This window comes from Chiloscyllium plagiosum, unplaced genomic scaffold, assembly GCF_037043375.1.
Source record: "Chiloscyllium plagiosum isolate Xiang-an unplaced genomic scaffold, Cpla_swu_hap1 HiC_scaffold_15, whole genome shotgun sequence".
NCBI lineage: Eukaryota > Metazoa > Chordata > Chondrichthyes > Orectolobiformes > Hemiscylliidae > Chiloscyllium > Chiloscyllium plagiosum.
The window spans coordinates 48,206,130-48,228,300 of record NW_028270153.1 but is presented as its reverse complement, the minus strand read 5'-3'; the positions used below and the strand labels follow the sequence as shown (position 1 = coordinate 48,228,300).

The window sequence follows — 22,171 nt, the reverse complement described above, 5'->3', positions numbered from 1 at the left end:
TAAAATAATAATGATGACGTGCATTGATACACATTAATATAGAGCCTCACATATCAAAATTTCTCAATGTGTCACACAATGAATTACGTTAAAATGTAAAAGCAGCTGCAATGAACAGACACATGTTCTAATGTTCAGAAAATTGGAGAACAACCTATCTCTGAAGGAGGCTATTCATTTTATAATCTCTGTAATCCCATCCTCTCCACCAACACACACACCAACATTGGTGCTACCTGCTGGTTTGTAAAACACAAGAACCACTTTCAGGAAAGAAAGGAATATCATCAAAATGATTTTAAAGAGTCTTGCATTTATGTGGCACTTTTTGCAATCAGTGGACATTCCAATATATTTTACGGCTAATGATATACTTTCAGAGTAGCATCCAACATTAAGGCAAGATAAAGTTGCCATTATCTTGCCAGTCCATGAGGCTCCTTTCTCATTAGACAGATGACTGGTGGTGGTTGCAAGTGAGAGTCCTTCATTGTGACCTCAAGCAGGTACAGGAATTGAACCCATCCAATTGGCATCACTGTGTATAACAAACCAGCCCATCCAGCCAAGTGAGCTAACCAATCCCAGTATCCAACATTCCAAAGTAGTTGATTTGTGTACAGCAATTTCCCACAAACAGCAATGTGACAGGGACCAAATGATCTTTTCTTTGAGATCTTGACTCAAAGATAATATTGGTCAGAACACCAGAGATAACTCCATTGCTCTTCTTTGAAATAATGCCCCAGGATCTTTTATGTCCACCAGAGTGGCTTATCTGAAAATTTGCACCTCTGACAAGTGCAGGACTGAGCACTTCCTCCTGTGCTAAATCAACAACCTTGTGAATCTAAGGTAAGAATATGATCAACTGAGCCACAGCTGACATCTAAAACAAAAAAATTAGAGTTTAGCAAAAATAAAATATCTTCTGTCTCTCCCCTTTCAGTATTAGTATTGAAAAGGACTGTCTAAACACCCTGTGTTCTGTTATGATCTGCCTGTAGTGCATACAAAACAAAACTTTTCTCTGTACTGAGGGACATGTGACAATAATAAACCATATCAAATTACATCAAAATGGGCATTGTAATAAAGTGGTACTGGAGGTAGCATGGCTTGAATTAAGTTAGACAGTGCCACAGCACTATATATAATAAACATACATAATCACACATGTGACTGAAAATGTATGATTTATGTGCATACTTCAATACTTGTTCTAATAGCTAATGAAAGGAAGACTGCAACAAATTACCATAGATCTATTTAGCACCTTTCTCAACCTCAAGACCTACCAAAATGTTTTCCAACCGACAAAGTACTTTTGAAGTGCAGTCAACGCTGTAATTAAGCAGAGTAACATCCACAAACAGCAATGAGGTAATGACGAGATCATCTGTTTTTGTTTGGTAATGGGTGAAGGAAAAATTTAGCCAGGATACCAGGGAAAACTCTCCTGTTGTTCAAATAGTGCCAGGGGATCTTTTATGCTCTCATGAGAGGGCAAATGTGACCTTAGTTTTAAATGACATTCTAAAAGACACTGCTTCTGATAGTGCAACACTTACTCAGTACTATGGTGGAATATTAGCCTGCCCAGATTATGAGCACATTAGAAAGACAGCAGGAATAGACCATATGGCCACTTGGGCCTGCTCTGACATTCAATAGTCAAAACCAAAGCTAAATTTCTATGTCAACTTTATTTTCCTGCATCATCTCCATATCCCATGATTCCCTTAGTGACTAATAATCAACTGTGCATCCACAGTCCTTGGGATTGAGAATTCCAAAGATTCATAATCCGCTGATTTAAGAAATTTCAGGTCAAGGTTAGCGCTAACTAGTCCTTTATCCTGAGATTATACATCCTATATTTAGAATTTTCAACTATACTAGATGTTTCGGCATCTATCCTTAAAATCCTTGTAAAAATATTATCCAGCATCTGTTTTCATTCATATAAATAGGAGAGAATTTAGGCCAATTCTATTCAATCTCTCTTAATGGAACAGCCTTTGCATTGTAGGACTTGATTATGCCCCTCTCTGCCCCTCACCCCTTTCCAGTCCACCACCTCCTGGCCAACACCAACCCCCCAGCCCCAAGATAATTATGATTATCTCTTCCTTATGTAAGAAGGCCAGACTTTATGCAGCACTCCAAGTGGCCTCAACAGTGATGTATGCAATTACAGCAGGATTTCCATACTATACCTCTTTTAATGGCTAACATCATATGTTTTCCTAATTTTTGCAGTACCCACTGTTAATATTCTGTACTTCATTTACAAGAACATCTAAATCTTTTTGAATTCCAATGTTTACTCATCTGTCATCTTTAAAACCATTGCTCTGCCTTATCTTGCTCAACATTAGCACTTCAACCATTTGTATCCTTTTGCAGTCTGCCTATGATTCCTCACTATTTAACTTCTTGTGGTGGTTTTTATTGCCAGCAAATGCAGATATTTTACACTCAGTCCCCTCATAGATTATGAATAGTTGACACTCAAGTGCTGCTGCTTCTCACAGTCTACTGTTTTTATTCTTCCATCCTGGAAATGACCATTTCATCCAGTTTCAAGTCGTGGCAAGTCACAAATTAAAGTGAAAGAGTTTACAACAGTGTTTGAGGTCACATGATTATGGCAAGCCAGCCAGCACAATATGTACAATTGCACTTCTATGAGCATTCCCCTTTTCATAAAAAACAAAAAGAAAGTGTGCACTGCTATCTGCAGCTACAGGTCACCCAGGTTACCCTATATACATAGTCAACAAAGAAAAACTTCTCATTCATGAGCAAGACTATGAAAATTCTAGCTTATCCAATTTTACCATTTTCTGCATATCCCATAGAATCCCTACAGTGTGGAAACAGGCCATTTGGTCCAACAAGTCCACACCAACCCTTGAAGAGTAACCCACTCCCCTACATTTACCCCTGACTAATGTACCTAACCTAGACATCCCTGAACACTATGGGTAATTAACCTAATCTGCACTTTTTGGATTGGGGAAAGAAACCAGAGGAAACCCACATAGACACAGGAACAATGTGCAAACTCCACACAGACAATCACCTGAGGCTGGAACTGAACCCAGGTCGCTGATGCTGTTAGGCAGTAGCACTAACCACTGAGCCACCTTGCCACCCCTATTTTACCCATTAACTCTTGAGTGTACAAATCCTTTAATGGCATGCATGTGGGTTATTGTTGTAAATTTGGTACCTGTTCATTTCTGAGGTGAGGTTCTTTCTCTAAATAAGTGTCCTTCCCAGAGTGAGATCTTAAGCAGAACAAGATGCTTATATTTCAGATTCAATGTCACTGCTGGCTTAATGACTTTCAAAGCATGCACAAATTTTACTTTTTAAGTATTGAATTGTTGCTGCTGCTTTTTTTTAGTCAAGTGAAACATGCCTCTTGTCCTGTGTATTCATAACACTGCACATTGTTACCTACGTGCTCGCAGAGATGTTCACACTCTGATGACAAATTAACCAATATTACTAGATGACCCATGAATCAACAAATCATTGCACTGACTCATACCTGATGGTAACTGAATCTCTGCTGTGGCTTTCGCCTTGTCAAGATCTGGGCAAATTCATTTCACTGACAGTGCATACCTGACTTCAGGCATCTTCATTTTCTTTCTTCTTTCTTATCACACTTTTTCTTGTGCTGCTCTGTGGTGATTGTTAACTCTTCTGCTTTCACTTGCTCGCCATTAGTTGCGAGCTCCTGAAAGAATTATTTCAGGCTGTATTTAGACAGACAGCTGGAGCTCTCCTCAACAAATTTTGAGTTGGTCTCACACGCTCATCTATCTTACAATGATGTTCTCTAGGAAGACATTCAAGACCAGCAACACAATAATCTCTTCTGGCACATTTGGGATTGCTCATTCAAGCTTTAGACTTACTTGACCTGGGATGAATGAATTTTGCTTAACATTTACTCTGGAACTCTAGATCTTCATTTTTCTCATTGTATTGGGCTCCTAACATCATTTGTCCTATTGGGATGAATATAATTGCATCATATAGCCTCAACCTTACTTTTGAAGGCAGCATTTTTGGGTCATCATCTTGAGCCAAACTGCAAAGCTCGTGATGTTGCACACAGCCCCAATGTCCATCTGAAATTTCATATTCTCTTAATGCTCTCCTTCTGTAGTCATCATTCTAATAGTCATAAAATAATTATCTTTTAACTTTATGATGATAACCTGTTGTATGACTTGGAGTGATTTGTCAGAATCATTGGCGGACATCTCTCCAGCAGCTACCTTTATAGCTTGCTTTCTTTGGAAGATAAAGACTTTAACGGAAAGTGATTCAGTTTCTTTCAGCTAGGGCAGCAGTTATCATATTCTGGAATGCTTTTTTTTATTACCCTCCACAATACTTACATCCTCTGGCTTTTGTCTTTCTGTAATTCCTTCTGCAAATATTTCTTTGTTTTTCAACAGGTTATTCTTGTTCAGCTTGTAAGGTCTCTCAGCATTTTGTAAAGCCTTGTTTTTTTTAATCCTGTTTCTATTCTCTAACCAAAGATTGACAATCTCACAGGATGTCAATAGATTTCTTTAGATTAGATTCCCTACAGTGTGAAACAGGCCCTTTGGTCCAACCAGTCCACAGCGACCCTCCGAAGAGTAACCCACCCAGACCCAATTCCCTTTGATGCACCTAACACTACGGGCAATTTAGCATGGCCAATTCATCTTACCTGCACATTTTTGGACTGTGGGAGGAAACCGGAGCATCCGGAGGAAACCCACGCAGAGACGGGGAGAATGTGCAAGCTCCACACAGACAGTTGCCCAAGGCTGGAATCGAACCTGGGACCCTGGTGCTGTGAGGCAGCAGTTCTAACCCCTTCTTGAGAATATGTTTCTCCCCTCTTAACAGATGTCCTCTAATAGTAGGATCTCATATGTCAAAGAATATCCTGTCTCTGATGAGATCTTTTTTTTAAGTTATCCAAACTTATTAATTCAGCTAGATGGTGACATGGAGCTGATGATCAATACTCTCCATCTTTGAGTGACAATGTTGACCACATACCAGTCATAAGTAACATTAATTGAGCACATAAAGTATGTCTTCAAAGTCTTGAAAATCTCTTCTGTTTGGGTCTGCTACTCGTCGGAAATGTTCAGGCTGCAATACAACTTGTAGCACATTTGCAACACTTAATTGCTCAGTTTTTAAAAAAATGTAAATTCTATAGCTATGTCATAGATTTGCTACTGACTGGGAAAAAAATTGTTTCCCATAACTCTTTTCATTCCTAGAGCCTCATGGTGCAGTTAATTCACTGTCATCCTGACGCATCCACCAATTAAGTTGCAGACACTGCAGTACATGACGCTGTTACAGCTGAGAAAATTCACCCAATCGCAGTTGGATGCTTTGACCATGTGTCAGGTACTGTGTCTAATGGCAGTTGCAAACTAAAATGAAAGCACATAGAGCAGAGATAAACATTACATGACTACAGCAAGGTAGCTAATGTACCATATTCAATTGCATTTTTCTAAATAGTTTCTCAAATGTCTGTTTCCATTTTCCAATCCTCAATCCATGTTAGTATATTTTCCATATTTCTATGTACCCACATCTTGTATAATAAACTTGCTGAAGTTACTGGAATAAGCTTGAATCCATAGATTTCTCACTGAGAATCAAGAGTGCTGCAGAAAGTCTGGATTGCGGGATAATTGTACCAGGGACTAAATAGTGGATATTCATTTGATTATTATTTCAGATAAGTAAGGAACATTAAAATGAAACACATCTTCCATGCAAATAGTTTTCCTTTAGTTCCACAAATCAAATGCTATTTCTAAACGAAACACAGAGTGTGCACATAAGTATGCAATTTGCAGGGTAACTAGCAATGAATGGTCTGAAAGCAAGTAATCCAGCACCTGTTCCCACTGCAGCTGTAAATGCTTCATGTATTAACAAGCAACAAGCAGCTGCAAGTATTTATGCAATTTATAAATGCACTTTTGTACGAGAATGTCAAGATTTCCTCCCTTTCTTTCAGCAGATCTGCATTGCCCCAGATCAAGCTGATTTTTTCCTGCTGCCCTATCTGATGTACAAAATGGCTGCTGGGCAAAACATTGTTCCACAAAATTGATCTCTCTTTTTATCCTCGGCTCCTTTCTAAATACTATACTCTTGTATACTGTCAGTCTATGGAAAGTTCCTGAGTTTTGCACTAGGATATTATATCACAATGTTCTGAGTTACATTATGAAAATGAAACAGGGAGCTGCATTTATTTTGGTGCACACTTAAATTACACACTTATGTGCACACTCTGTTTCATTTAGAAATGCTATTTCATTTGTGGAACTGAAGGAAAACTATTTGCATGGAAGATGTATTTCATTTTAATGTTCCTGTACTTATCTGAAATAATCCTGTTGATTTTGTTAAAAGGTTTGGAAGAGACAAAAAAAAACAAATGAATTATGAGGCCTGTTGTGAAAGTAGGGCAGCTTTTGACGTTATACATCTTTATTCATAGTTTTATTAGGAAGGGCTGTGGAACAAGCCTCAAGGATAATATTGGGATTTGATATTTCTGATATTCATTCACACTAAATAAATCATGGCTACAGGCACATATCACTATGTATGCATCATAAAAATAATGACATATCAAATCCCAAGTGGGTGTCACAGAAATACTAGTAAATAATCCACAGACTAATAAGAAAAGCTAGCCTAATTTTTGAAGAGCTCAGCTTGATTAGCAATTGACTTGTGTAACCATTAAAAGCAAGGAGGTCCCAAACTTTAATCAGTTAATCTCATGTGGGTGTTATGACCTAAGCCCAGGCAAAACTTCCTAAATTACAATGGTCCTGAATAAGATACCACAAGTTGTTATGGAGGGATTGAACTGGCACTCTTTCTTTATTCACCTGACTCCTCAGTTGATCACAAATTTAATTAAAAAAGCATCTCTTCTTTGTGAATGTCTTTCTCCCAGGCCAAATTAGTTTATATTTTAAAGGAGCCAATTTAACTGCCTTATTTCACTTAACAAGAGAGAAAGTGTATTAGTTACTAAACACAAAATCATACAAAAACATACCACACATTAAGAGTAAGAGTAAGACATGAATCCAAAAGAAACGACATATGGATCAGTCTCTCTCAGTCATTCGTGAAGAATAGACAGTTAACTCTTGATAGTTGAACAATCAAGATTTTATGATTCTTGGTTTTTGCAGCTTAGTTGAACTCATTTATTATGTTTCCTTTTGGTTGTTGTGGGTTAACAGAACTCAGAGTTAAAAAGTCCTTTTGTTATTCTGTTTCCTTTTGACTGGCTTGTTTGCTAGATTCTAGCATTCAGAGCAAGAGAAGCCTGTTGCCTCCAACACAGGGGTGACTAGTGGGCTATGTTCCCTCTAATTTTTCCTGCTATCACAGACTGCTGAGGTCCATGGGCAGATTCCTTCAACCTGACTTCTTGTTTGTCCTCTGAAACAAAGTTTGCAATGTTGATTATCTGAGGTGTTTGGTAGACTTCTGGAGAATCAATCAGCAATTGCAATGCTGATTTTAACCTGTAAGGTTCTGCAGTAAATATGCAGATAAAGATACCACAAATGAGTGAGTTTTGGGTGAGATACTAATTTGGAATTTCTTCTTCTTGTGCTTCCTTTGAAATTGGCTTGCTATTGACTTTTTTTTTTGACATTCAGTGGTGTTACCATAACTGAATCCCCCACTATCAACATCCTTGGGGTTACCATTGACCAGGTCAGAGGCTTGGAATACTGCGGCAAGTAACTCAGCTCCTGACTCCCCAAAGCCTGTCCGTCATCTACAAAGCACAAGTCAGGAGTGGGATGGAATACTCCCCACTTGCATAGATGGTTGCAGCTCCAACAACACTAAAGAAGCTTGACACCATCCAGAACTAAGCAGCCTGCTTGATTGGCAAAACATCCCATAACTAAGAAAGTACATACAATGTGCCTTAATGAGTACCACCCAGTGACTCTGAACTCAATAACAAAAAAGTGCTTTAAGAGGCTGGTCCATATCAACTTTAGCCTCCCAGCCTGCCTCGATCCTCTGTAGTTTGTCCACCAATGTCAGAAGTGGGTACTGCAGATATTGGAGATTAGAGTCAAGTTTAGAGTGGTGCTGGAAAAGCACAGCAGGTCAGGCAGCTCTTAGGAGCAAGAAAGTTGATGTTTTGGGCAAAAAGCCCTTCATCAGGAATGAGGAATCAGAACCTATTCCTGATGAAGGGTTTTTGCCCGAAATGTCGATTTTCCTGCTCCTCGAATGCTGCCTGACCCACCAATGTAATAGGTCTGTAGAGGACGCCATTTCCATAGACCTACACTCATCCCTGGAACATCTGAACAACACGGACACATGTCAGAATCCTCATTGACTACAGTTCCATCTTCAAAACTATTATCCCCTCCAGACTGATCTCCAGCTCTTTGACCTTGGTCTTGGCTCCATCCTCTGCAATTGGATCCTCAGCTTTCTGACCCACAGACTGCAATCAATAAAGATAAGTAACTGCACCTCCTCCGCAATAACACTCAACAATGGAGTCCCCCAAGGATGTGTCCTCAGACCCCTACTGTACTCCCTGAATGCTCACGACTGTGTTGCCAAATTCCAAGTGGACACTATCTACAAGTTTGCTGACAACACCACCATAGTAGGACGGATATCTAACAATGATGAGTCAAAATACAGAAGGGAGATGGAGGGCTTGGTGAGGTGGTGCAATGAGAACAATCTCTCTTTCAACGTCAGCAAAACTAAAGAACTGATCATTGACTTCAGAAAAACAGGAGGAGAACATGCCCCCATCCACATCAATGGAACTGAGGTTGAGAGGGTTGAGAGCATCAAGTTCCTCGGAGTGACGATAACCGACAGCCTGTCCTCAACTTCCCACATAGATGCGATGGTTGAGAAGGCAAATGATACGTCTTCTTCCTCAGGTGGTCAGGAAATTGGCGTGTCCATAAGGACCCACACTGACTTCTACAGATGTACCATGGAAAACATACTGTCCGGGTGCATAACGGCTTGGTATGACAACTGCTGTGCCCAGGACCATCAGAAACTACAGAAGGTGGTGTGCACAGCTCAGACCATTACAGAAGCCAACCTTCCATCCATGGACTCCATTTACATGGCTCGCTGCTGCAAAATAGGCTGCCAACATCGTCAAAGACCCTTCACACCATCTGTGGCCCCAATCTACTGATTCATCACCAAGGTGCTGATGAATTAACACTGCTCACAGAAAATTAAAGCTCAATTTCTATAATTGGGTATCTTTGAAAGGCCCTTAATCAATCAATGAAGAATAATGTCTCTTGATGCCCCTCTCCCACTATCTGAAATGACAAAGGTGACCAAACTCTTGCCTAGCAGCAGAGCTTCAGTAGCTTGTTCAAACACATTGACGTCTACAAAACTGGAGGCAATGTCTGATGAAGAAGTTCAATGAATAACCTGCAGTCTTTGTGGGAGTAAGGAACCAGTCAAAAATAATACATCTCATCCACATGTACAATCATAAAAGAACTCACCTTCATCCCTGTACTCCTGCTCATATATGGCCACTCTTTCATTTCTAGCCTACTGTCACTTTACCCACACACTTTCCACCATGTGGGGTGACATGATGACTTGTGGTTAGCACTGCTGCCTCACAGTTCCAGGGATCTGGGTACAATTCCAGCCTTGGGTGACTGTATGGAGTTTGCACGTTCTCCCTGTGTCTGTGTGGATTTCTGTTGGGTGCCCCGGTTTCCTCCCAGTGTCCAAAGATGTGCAAGTTCAATGGATTGGCCATGATAAATTGTCCCACAGTGTGCAGGTTTGGTGGATTAACAATGGTAATTGTGGGGTTATGGGGATGGGGTGGAGGCCGAGGTCTAGGTGGAATGTTCTTTGATGGTTGGTGTAGACTCAATGGGCTGAATGGCCTCTTTCTACACTGAGGGATACTATGATTTCAGTTCTCCCCAACTGCAATTGCTCATTGGACTGTGTCTCTTCAACTGTTATTCCAGGTACCTCCATTAGCCTTCTGGTTCCCTGCTCAGACCTGACATCTAAATTTTACTAAAGCCGAATGGGGTGTCATATGAAGACAATTTGTTCTCGTTGATTAGTGGATCATATAATAGTTGGATATTCAGATGACATCAGCAACCAGATATAGGGAACTGTGTCCCTATGATGGGAGCAGTAAAAGTAATTATACTAATGTCTTGTACTCAAACCACAGCCAGCTAAGTTCGGGTAATGCTCTGCTTTCAGAATGGAAACAACAATAAATTCAGTCAAAATGTTTTCCTAAAAATGTGGTTATGTGGCCTTGGTGCAATCTTAGATTCTCAAAGCCAAACTGAATCATGCTGTGCTGTCTTAGTTATAATATTGTGGAGATGCAAATTCAATCTAAATGTTCAGCCACATCTTTTTCTGGTTTGAATGATTTGTATCAATAGTTTGCGTCAAAACCTTGAAAATATTTCAATGTTTATACATTAGTTATGTGATGCATGATGGGGTTAGTCTGTATTTCGTATAAATTCCACGATGTAAACACATCATCAGTAAAACCCTCGATGTTATCAACAGCAAGTATGATCACTTGCCATTGCCGAAGACTGGAGTAGATTATTTCTTATACTCTATTCAGCATCACCATTTCTGAATTGCTCCAATAGTATGCCCTTTTAAAGAAGAAACTATTTCAAGGACACATTATTTAAACAATCCAGATATAACAATTTTGAAAAAAAAACTCTAGCAGAGTGCCATACAGCTGCTATTTCAGAAGCAAGTGATTATTCTGAGCAAACAGGAATTTGTGTCTTGGTAGCAAATATTCCAATTCTTTTCTTCACTTAGATTTTGAGAAGTGTTTGAAAAAGGAGTAGTTCAAAATTAACTGACAAACGTATGCAGTAACCATCAGACTTGGCAGTACTACTGATTTGTAATGCAAGCTAGCTTTTAACATTACAAATTGCATAGGCATTAATCGAACTCTGAAGATCACAGAAAACCAGGTAAAAGCTTTACATCATACATAGATTTATGGTGACATTGCAGGACAGACAGAAACTTGCTATATTATGATTTTGTATTTTTTTAAATTAGAAACAGCTTTTGAATACATACCTATCATTGCAACATGTCTGACAATCCTAAATATAATTTGAATTGTAATAAAATCAGTTTCTATTATAAATCTAACTCTCAATGCCGACCACATTCATTTCTCTGAATCATGAGTTCGCATTCAGCAAAATAAATTCAGCATTATGTTACAATTAATTGAAAAACCTCACCCCAATCAATGGGATGGAATGCATTTGAGTATAATGTCAAATATTGTTAAGCCTTTTGATTTGTTTTCTGAATTTGCAACTAAAGTATTGCTAAATCTAGTAAAATTCGGATTTCAATCAATAAAATACTGTGGTGCCTTGGCATCCGACTTTAAGTCGTTCCAGGAGGCTGTTCGGATTGCGAAAAGTTCGGATTCCGAACAATTTTCCCATAAGAAATAATGGAAAGTGAATTAATCCGTTTCTGGACCCAAAAAAACCATTTTCATGACACTTTTAACTGCAAATACACATGGTTAAAGTAAAATAAGATGAGTAAATGACCTAAATATCAAGTAATAATAATAAAAGCAAGAAATAAATGTACTAACCTGAAAATAACTTCATTTACCTTAGTGAGGAGTGCTAATGATGAATGCACTGACTTGCTTCACTGCTTTTCTTGGGTGCCATGGTGAATGCACGAGGGTGATAATTAAAAAAAACAGCACAAATCAAGGTGAAAACACGAGGTAAACTAGTGATGGACACACAAGAGATGCTTTCATGACTACTTCCCGGGACAAACTGAACAAACAATGTGCGACGTGAACTGTACCTGGGGTTCGGATTCTGAAAATGTGTTCGGATTTTAGGGCAACATTTTCTCGAAATAATTGTTCAGATTCCAATTTGTTCAAACAATAGGGCGTTCAGATTCCGGGGTCACCACTGTACTTCTAAGAAGGTGACCTTAAAAGCATCTATATCTTGTTGAATACTATTATTGTTTATTGCATTAAAATTTTCTGTTACCTAAAGAAACTCATTGAATTATAGGAATAAAGAATACATAGCAAAAATAAACAGCACAGAATGTTTTCCAGTACAGTTTTTATTCAAAATATATATTGTAAATACTTATGCTGCCAAGCAAGTTGCACGACTTATATTTGTGATGAATGTATGATTTATGTGAAGAGGATAGCCAAGCATAATAACAAACATCCTTTCCAATTGTTTAATAAAAGCAAAGTTTAAAAATATCAATATTACATTATGTCCTTTAAACATAAATTTGTGAAATTCCTTTGATTATTAATCTGACTACCCAAAGTTTGTGTATTGCTGAAGGGCAACAAAATGTATTTTTTTGCCCTAAATTTCATAGTCAAAATGTAAGAATGGTTTACATCTGTGTATGTGCACTACCAGACAAAATGGATAGTCATCTAACTTCTAGGTAACAACTTATCATCTGTCATTTTGAAGAAAATCATATTACACAGCCTTAATAACATTTACAATTGACCTGGCTTTCCCCTAAGTCTTTCCAAAGTTGATGTATAATGTTAAAATTTCATGTATCATTCTTAATACTTGGCCAATTCTATATTTACATCAATATATTTAATGTATATGCTCTACATTACTTTCATGGAAAACCATTGGCATTGTTTATATTTTCAACACAGCTGACTTCAGCTTGTGAAAGTATATATGAGTTACATCAAGTGTATATGATGCAGGATTACAAAACAATGAATCATTTGATGGCTGCTTTTTAAGGATATGAGCCAGCATTTATTTTCAATCAAATAGCAGTTGCAAGCAAAAACTGCTGTAACCTTTTACGTTAAGAATAAATACAAGCACTCCCTTCCTTTGTGTTTAATCTTTCTGTACCCTGGACCAAAAAAAAATCAGCACACAAAGAAAAATGGCTTCCTTACTGATTTAAGAATTAAACTTGGAAAATAAACCAACAACGATTCAGAATGGATTTGGAATGTGTTGATATGCAGTCTTCAATTAAATGATTTAATCTGCAAATTATGCTTTCTTATCCAAATCAAAATAGTTCATCTCTAATGGAACTTTTTTTTGTAAACAATAAGTTAGAGAAGAATATTCCATGGAGCCCATTCAGATTTTTACCACTGAAAAAGTGAAATCCCAGAGCTCAATATTGTGGGGCAAAAAAAGTGATTTTCATGCCCTATAATAATGCAAATCTGTTTATTCTGACCTCCCACACTATCAGGACCCTCAGTAATAAACATGATTTGAGTCCCATGAGGTGCAAGTTTCTTCATGAATGAGGTATCTGTTATTTGAAGTAATGGTTCTGGAAGAGTTCTGACAATGTCACACACCATGGGACATATTGAGCATGTACTGATCTAATAATCCAGAGTTACCAGACTACTGCTCTGGGAATAAAAACAAAATGGAAATCTGAAACAAAAACAGAAAACCGTCAAGAAATTCACTAGGTTTGGCTGTATCAGTGGAGAGAGAAACAGAGTTAATGTTTCAAATCTCAAAAACAGAAATTGCTGGAAAAACTCAGCAGCTCTGAAAGGATCTATGGAGAGAAATCAGAGTTAACATTTCGGGTTCAGTGACCCTACCTCAGAATGTTTATGGCTTGTAGATCTATAAGGAACTTGAACATGGCTTTTTTCCATGCTGTTGATAGAGAAGGAGAAGGAGGAATGAGTGGGAGAAATAGATAAGGAGAGTGATAATAGGGGTAAAGGAGAGTTGGAGATGTAAAATAGGTGTAAATGATCAGTGTGAAGATGAGAAAGTGTGCCTGTTTTCCTGAGAACAAAGCCAGTAAGACACTAACAAAACCTGGCCCATGTAGGAGGAAGGGAGAGGGATTGCAATCAGAATGGAGGACAGAGGTCATACTCTAAAGACATCCTCTGAGACTGATTCATGCAGCTGCCCCCGCTGTAAAGAGTGGGCGGCTGGTCATCCTACAGCAGCTCTCACTGCTGCTGGTGATATCCAGGCTGGTCATCCTGGTCGGAGACTTCAACTACATCATAGATGGAGAGGGAAAATCCAGAGGAGCTGACAGCACACAGGAGGCCATGTCTGGATTCCCGATGGAAGCGGTAATGGTTATCAAGCTGCATATTGTCTTCAGCACTCCTGGAGGCGGAGCACAGTGTAAATACAGATTTTTCCGCACAAGGATAGGTTTCCTATTTGTGTCCCACACAATCTCGGTCAGATCCACCAACGTCAAGCCAATGTTCTTCTGATTACTGCCTCCTGCTGGCCAGCTGTCATCCACAGGACAAGTAGCAGGCCAGAAAGGGAACGTGGAAGCTGAATATGAAACTGTTCACCACAGAAAACATTGAAGAGCTCAAAAAGGACTACACAGGTTGGAAATCCGTGAAGCCCCACTTTGAATGTGCATTGGACTGGTGGGAAATAGTCAAGGGAACATCAAGCTGTTCTTTATCCTTAAAGGTGTTCAGAAGGTGAGAGAGAGTCAGGGAAAACTGTCCAAACTTCAGAAAAGCATGCAGAACATGCTCCTACTGCAGACGATGGGTGCTGATATCACAGAAGATCACCAGGAGGTGAAAAGCCAGAAAGCCTCGCTCTTTGCCTCAGTGGTCTGCAAGATAATCTTCACGCCCAGTGTCCACACCGTGGAACAGGATGAGACATACTCACATTTCTTCTTGCAGAAGGTGTACAAGGAGAGCTCTGTGTTCAGCAGCCTGAAGGTAGAAGATGACTCAATAATGTCATCTCAGTCTGACAGTCTGAAGATCAGCAAATCCTTTCATGTCAGATTGTATGACATGAAGTCCACAGACAGCATGGCCTCCCAGTGCCTCCTGTTTTCTATCACGGAGGTCTTAGATGACAACCCGCAGGAGAGGCTGGACCAGTCATTGTCTCTGGATGAGCTGACTGACGCCCTCAACTCATTCGAAAAAAATATGATATGAAAGTGCTGGTGTTGGACAAAGTTAAAAATCACACAACACCAGATTATAGACCAACAGGTTTAATTGGAAGCTTGTACTTCCAAATAAACCTGTTGGACTCTAACCTAGTGTTGTGTGATTTTTGACTTAGAAGAAAACAAACATCCCGGAAATGACAGCTGACCAGTGAAATTGGATTCAACTCTATGGGACCTAATTGACCGGGACCTGCTGGAGGTGGCGGACAATATGCTCTTGGCAGGTACCATTTGTGAATCCATGAGGAAAGGTACCATCACCCTCAACTATGGAATGGGGAGAGGGAGGAAATTAGAAATTGGTGACCAATATCATTACTGAATGCAGATTACAATGTCCTATCTCAGGTCATCACCAACTGGGTCAGGTCTGCTTTGGGATCAGTGATCCACTCTCACTAAACCTGTGCTGGAGTAGGCAGAATGACCTCTGACAGCTCCGTACTCTTCAAGGATATCATTGCCAAGTGCAGGACAGAGAGTGGATGCCAGCCTCATCCACCTGGACCATTAGAAGGCCTTTGACATGATATCACACACCTACACATGGGACATGTGTCCAAAATGGCTTTGGGGAAGGAATCCGCAATTGAGTCTGACCACTCTACACCAGCATTGTTAGTGCGGTCTCAATCAACGGGTGGGAATCAGAAAGCTTCCATATCAGATCCGGAGTCAGGCAGGTTTGCCCCACTCTCTCCTGCCTTGTTTGTGTGTTATATAGAGGCTTTTGCTGTGTCCATCAGGAAGGATGCAAGCCTGAGAGGGGTGACTATTCCAGGCAGCGGAGGCCAGCAGGTCAAAGCCTCCGTGAACATGGATGATGTCAGTGTTTTCTGCTTGCATTCACTCTCAGTCTGCAGACTCATGAGCATCTGTGACCAGTTTGAAGTGGCCTCAGGAGTGAGTGTAAATCAAGGCAAGAGTGAGGCCATGTTCTTTGGGAACTGGGCTCACTGATCCTTTATCGCTTTCACCATTAGGACAGATTATTTGAAGGTGCTGGGAATATGGTTTGGAGGATAAGTGCCATGCACAAAGACTTAGGAGAAGCATATCACCAAGATGAGGCAGGAACTGGGCTTTAAGGAGCATTGCTCCCTCTCCATTCCGGGTAAAATCCTGATCATTAGGTATGAGGTACTGTCTCTGTGGTTGTTCATGTGCAGTTCTGGCCCATTCCCCAGTACTGCACTGTTGCAGTCACCTGAACCAAATTACACTTCAGCTGGAGGTTTAAGATGGACCATGCAGGGACACCATGTACAAAACTCTGGATAATGTGTACAACATCAAGCTGTACATAGACCAAGTGTCACCACATTCTGAGGTTCCACTTGTTCTCGGTGTTGTGAAGAGAATGTCCCAGATGGAACAATCTCTGCAAAATGCTGACAGTGGAAGGGAAATGTGTTTGTTGGTGGTATCCTGTTGGAGATAATGGAAATGAAGGAAGATAGTCCTTTGAACGGAAAGTCTGGTAGTGGAAAATGAGGAAAAGAGGAAACCTACTGACAGACTGGGAAGTAGGGGAAAGCGTGAAACGACTGGAAGTGGGCCAGACATGGCTTAGCGCCAGTCAACAACGATGGGGAGGAATCCTTCGTTAATAAAAAAGAATGACACATTAGATACAACCCAATGAAAATGGCGTCACTGGTCTGGATGCAGAGGAGAATGCTCGGAGAACATTGGATCAAAACCATCCATGGCAATTGGTGAAATTTGAATTCAATTTAAAAACTTTTAAGTCAAAAGCTATGGTGAGCATGTAACTGCTGTCAGTTGTCATATAAAAAAAATATCTAGTTAACTAATATCCTTTAGGGAAAGAAATCTGCCATCCTTTCTTGGTCTGGTCTACATGTGACTCCAGACCCACAACAATGTGGTTAACTCTGAACAGCCTTCTGGGCAATTAGGTTTCAGCAATAAAACCTGGCCTAGCCAGTGATGCTCATATCACATGAACAAATAAAAAAAAGGTTTGGTTAGAGACAGCGAGTTCTATGCTAGCCTTCAACGAGGAGCAGATATATTCAGTATGCTCCTGAGAGTCCTTAACCAAAATAAAAGAAAGAACTGTGGATTCTGGAAGTCGAAATTAAAACAGAAATTGCTGGGACAACTCAGCAGGTTTGGCAACATCTGTGACGAGAAACCAGAGTTAATGTTCTGAAGAAGACTCACTGGACCTGAAATGTTCATCCTGCTTTCTCTCCAAAGATTCTTCCAGACCTGCTGAGTATTCCCACCAATTTCTGTTTTTGTTCCTGAGTCCTTAGTGATTATACCTGACTAGTAACATAAATTGTATTTATTGTTATCATGCAATAAACCATCTTGTGAACTAAGACAAGTGCCTTCTTCTGCAAAGACTCATCAGTACTATATCCTCTGTCACTGATAATTAGGCAAACCTTGGATGCATTTAGACCGTGGAGGATTGGTGGTCGTGAACAATCCCAAACACCCATACCATGTGCCACATCCAGGTGGAGGTGGTCAACACCATGAAGTGCCAGCAGTGTCAATCAGGTCAGATTCCATTATATCTTCTATTGCTGCCCATCAGATTAAGGGATGGAGAATTATTTCTTCAGTGGTAGTCCAAGAGCTGTCAGTTAATCAGAGAGCTTAATGTTTAAGAAACAACTGGGAATAAGCAAGTCTCTTAAACATCACCTGTTGCCACCTCTGAGGTTGAGCCAGGGACAGTGGGTGGAATACCCTCAGCTCTTTGGACAAACGCATATGACCTCAACTAGCACGTCTTCCCTGAAACTGCTAACCTAGAAATTTTCCAGCTCCTGATAACATACCTCAGAAGTGAAAATCCAAGCCATTATCATCATTGAAATAATGAGATTTTAAAGTGAGTACCATTTGCATTTTCAAATGAGCATTAAAATTCCTAAGAGGCACTTGTTTTGACTGTTGCTTCACTACAGGAAGGATGTTGTGAAACTTGAAAGGGTTCAAGAAAGATTTGCAAGAATGTTGCCAGGGTTGGAGGATTTGAGCTATAGGGAGAGGCTGAACAGACTGGGGCTGTTTTCCCTGGAGCGTCAAAGCTGAGGCGTGACCTTGTTGAGATTTATAAAATCATGAGGTGCATGGATAGAGTAAATAGACAAGGTCTTTTCCCTGGGGTTGGTAGAGTACACAACTAGAGGGCATAGGTTTAGGGTGAGAGGGGAAATGTTTAAAAGGGACCTAATGGGCAACTTTTTTATGTAGAGGGTAGTACGTGTATGGAATGAGCTGCCAGAGGAAGTTGTGGAGGCTGGTACAATTACAGCATTTAAAAGGCATCTGGATGGGTATATGAATAGGAAGGGTTTGGAGGGATACGAGCAGGCAAATAGGAAGAGATTAATCTGAGATATCTGGTTGGCATGGATGAGTTGGACTGAAGTGTCTATTTCCATGCTGTACATCTCTATGACTATGACCCCCTTGACATGGCAAGATTTTTGAGACGAAAACCATTCTTAGACCATTAATGTTATGCTGCTGAAATGCAATTGAAGCCAGATGGGTGGCATGACTTAATCAGTAGTGGAGTGAATTCTGCAATTTGTGCTCGCAGGGCTTCCAGTTCAAAGATTCTGTCCCCACAGGTTAAAAAAAAACAAGTTAACATACTTCTTTCACTTTGCATACAGTGTCATCAATTTTGTGTAGTTATTACACACTTGATATTTGGACCAACAGGACAAGGATTTGCTGCTTATTCTTAAGTGTAAGTTGTAGGCTCTGCCTGTGACACAAGATGTTCCCCCATACTTCATGATCCCTTGTGTATTGCTGACCCCTTTCAGCCTCCCCACGTGGCCCTATGTATTGCAATTAACATGCCTAATTTAACCACAGAAACCATGACTTCTCCTGCCCTTATTAACCAGACATTTATCCATATACAGGCCAGAGATGATGAGACCTGTTTGAACTCCTGTTCCAGAGCTGGCCGGCCCATCCTATTCTCTCTGAGGTTCTACTTTTCTAAGTAGAATTGCTCCCTATAACAATGGCACTTCCTTTAGTGACCCAGTACAATGAACTTCAGAAGAACATAAGAAATAAAGGCAAGACTAGCCATTCAATAAGATCACGGTTTATCTGTCCCAAGCATCAATTCTTCTTTCATGCCAGCTTCTTATAGCTCTCAACTCTCTGATATTTCTCCTTAAATATTTCCAGTGATCCAGTCTTCACAGCTGTCTTGAGTAGAGAATTATCCCACTGTGAGAAGGAATTCCGTTCCATCTCATCTTTAAATGAATGTCCCCTTAGTTGGTCACCATGCCTCAGGTGAAGTGCAAGGTTGAGAAGATGGGACTTTCATATTGACCTCAAGCAGAACAGGAATTGAACCCACTATGTTGTTCAGTCACTCTATACTGCAAACTAGCCATCCAATTAACTAACCCCCCTCAAATTATTGCGGCATTGAAGGTAGTTCAAAAGGGATTCTCTAGACTGATTTCTGGGATGTAGGGTTGACTTATGAAGAATCACTAAACAGGTTAGGCCTGATGATCAAGAGTAGACTGATGGGACACTGGCAAAGGTGAGGACTGCAGATGCTGGAGATTAGAGTCAAGATTAGAGTGGTGTTGGAAATGCACAGCAGTTCAGGCAGGATCCGAGGAGCAGGAAAATTGATGTTTTGGGCAGGAGCCCTTCATCAGGAATGGGACAATGATTGGCCAGGCTGGCTTCATTCTGTTTTTTGTGTGAAGGATATATCTGGACAGTTTTTCACTATGTCAGTTGGATGCCAGTGTTATAGCTTAGCTAGGGGCATGGTAAGCTCTAGAGCACAAGTCTTCAAAACTATTTCCAGAATATTTTCAGGGTTGGAACATTATGTGTATGATGTGATTCTGTAAGTGTGACAGACTGTTACTTGACTAGCCTATGAGACAACTGTCCCAATTTTTGTCCCCTTCCTTACTAAGAAGACTTTGTAGGTCCACAGAGCTGAGTTTACCATTGGCATTTCCAGTATCTAGTTTTGACACCAGTTGGTCTGTCAAGTTTTATTCATTTTTTTGAGACATGTTACTAATTGATTTAGTGACTGAATGACTTGCTAAGCTACTTCACAAGGCAGTTAGTAGTCACCACATTGTTGCAGGTCTGGAGTCACATGGTAAGGCCAAAACAGGTAAAGACATCATCTTTGCTACCCAAAAAGACACTTATAAACCAGATGGATTTTAACAACTGATTTCACAGTCATCTTGGACTTGTCATTTCAGTTTTTTATTGAATTCAGATTCCACTATTTGTCATGGTAGGATTTGAACCTCTGTCCCCAGGACATTATCTGGATCTCTGGATTTTGAGTCTAGTGACGGAGTCAGTTTCAGTCTCTACAGATGCCAGCAGCACATAACATTTTTTTTAAAACACCTATAAAAACTAATCACACTTTTTGGATATTTTTATCATTCTATGTTTTTTTGCAAAGTCCAGAAGTTGATGTTGGTTTCAGAGGAGCAATGACAGCAAGCGTTGACAGTTTCACTGTCATCACTACCCCAAAATCTGAGCCAATATTCTGCACTGAACAGTAATCAACAGCATTTCCAGAAAAGGAAGCTTAACAGCATTTTTAAAAAGAGGAAGGTGAGAGGAAACAGAAACCATGAAAAAAAACTCAATTTTTCACAAATTCTGTAGGAATGAACTGGAAAAACAAATGTAGTACAGTCACAGCAGTCCATCGAGAGTAATCGTCTTTTGAAGGAAAAATAATCTGTAACAGAGTAATATTTTGTCCATGACCTATTTCTTAGAATTTGGCCTTGTTTACATTGCTGTTCTCACTTCCCATTTGTGGTGAACAGAATGGATTAACAGTAAAACTGCAAACAGAGCAGTCATTTACTTCAATGCTAGTCTGAGGTAATGACGTTACTGAACCATTTAAAGTTGGTTACAAGCCAATACATTTCAAATTCTGATTGGCATTATCTCTGCATATTTGTAACAGTTAGCATAAACAGTCTCATTTCATTCTGGCTGTTTCTAGCTCAAGAAACACTCTAACACATGGATGTACTGGCTTGGTAATTTGATACCATAGGCCATACGGACTAGCTAAAAGCAGAGCTGAGTGGGCAATGAGAGATCACATTCAGTTTGAATTAATATGATCTTCTAGTATCAAAAGGTTAGAGGAGTAAAAACAAGTTAAATCTGTTTAAAAGGGACTGCCAAATTAGTTCACCAACCTAATTGCTATTGTGTTAGCCAAGTCACTATGATAGACTTTAAAAAAAATACTGAATTTCCTAACAATTCTTAATACAGTAATTAAATTTCTCTCTGTGAAATCCAATAGAAACTTAGCAGTCACTTCCTCATTTGCACAAACAGAGACCAAGATGGAAATTTTTGAGTGTATTTTTAAAAATCTTCCTGACCTCCCTGTTTCTGTAATCGTCTCAATCTCAACCCAAATTAATATTTTTCATCTATGAACTTTGACATTCACTGTTAATAGTTTGCCCAATCACGGTTGAATAAAAATATAAAAGAAAACCTCAGCGTTACAGATGAATCTGACCTTGTCCTTATCTGATATCTAACCACATACCTTGCTCACAACAGTTATGGGTACTCATCAGAACTGAGGACAATAGACAATTACCTCACTCTAAGTAGAAATGTTTAAAGCACTCCCATGGTCATATAGGCTGATATCAGGTCACCAGGGATTCTACCTAAGAACACTGTCCTGGATGACTTAAAAACCCAGTGAGTAAATTACTGAGTCCATCAGGAGATTCACACTTTCGGTACATTATATTAGCAAAACCTCCATTCACCTGAAAGAAGCAATAGGAAATGTTTGGGGAATTCTCATTCGAGGTTGAACAAATATCAGAATTTGCATTGTTATTTTAGCAATCATGCACAATTCATTCATTCCACCGCAATTTACTTTAATCTGCTTAAATTCATTTGTTCAATTACTACAATTCATGTGCTAATAATAGGCGAG

The 22,171-nt window shown here is 39.7% G+C and overlaps 1 long non-coding RNA gene across 3 annotated transcripts in view; it reads left to right on the top strand.

Annotated features, from left to right (window-relative positions):
• LOC148147652 (uncharacterized) overlaps nucleotides 1-22,171 on the top strand; it is a 287,296-nt gene that overhangs the window by 165,128 nt on the left and 99,997 nt on the right. For 2 of the 3 annotated variants that reach the window (XR_015759605.1, XR_015759604.1), the window contains exon 2: nucleotides 17,568-17,691. The exons of the other annotated variant lie outside the window; for it this stretch is intronic. This is a non-coding gene — a long non-coding RNA (uncharacterized LOC148147652). The remainder of the gene's footprint in view (nucleotides 1-17,567; nucleotides 17,692-22,171) is intronic. 3 annotated transcript variants of the gene reach the window in all.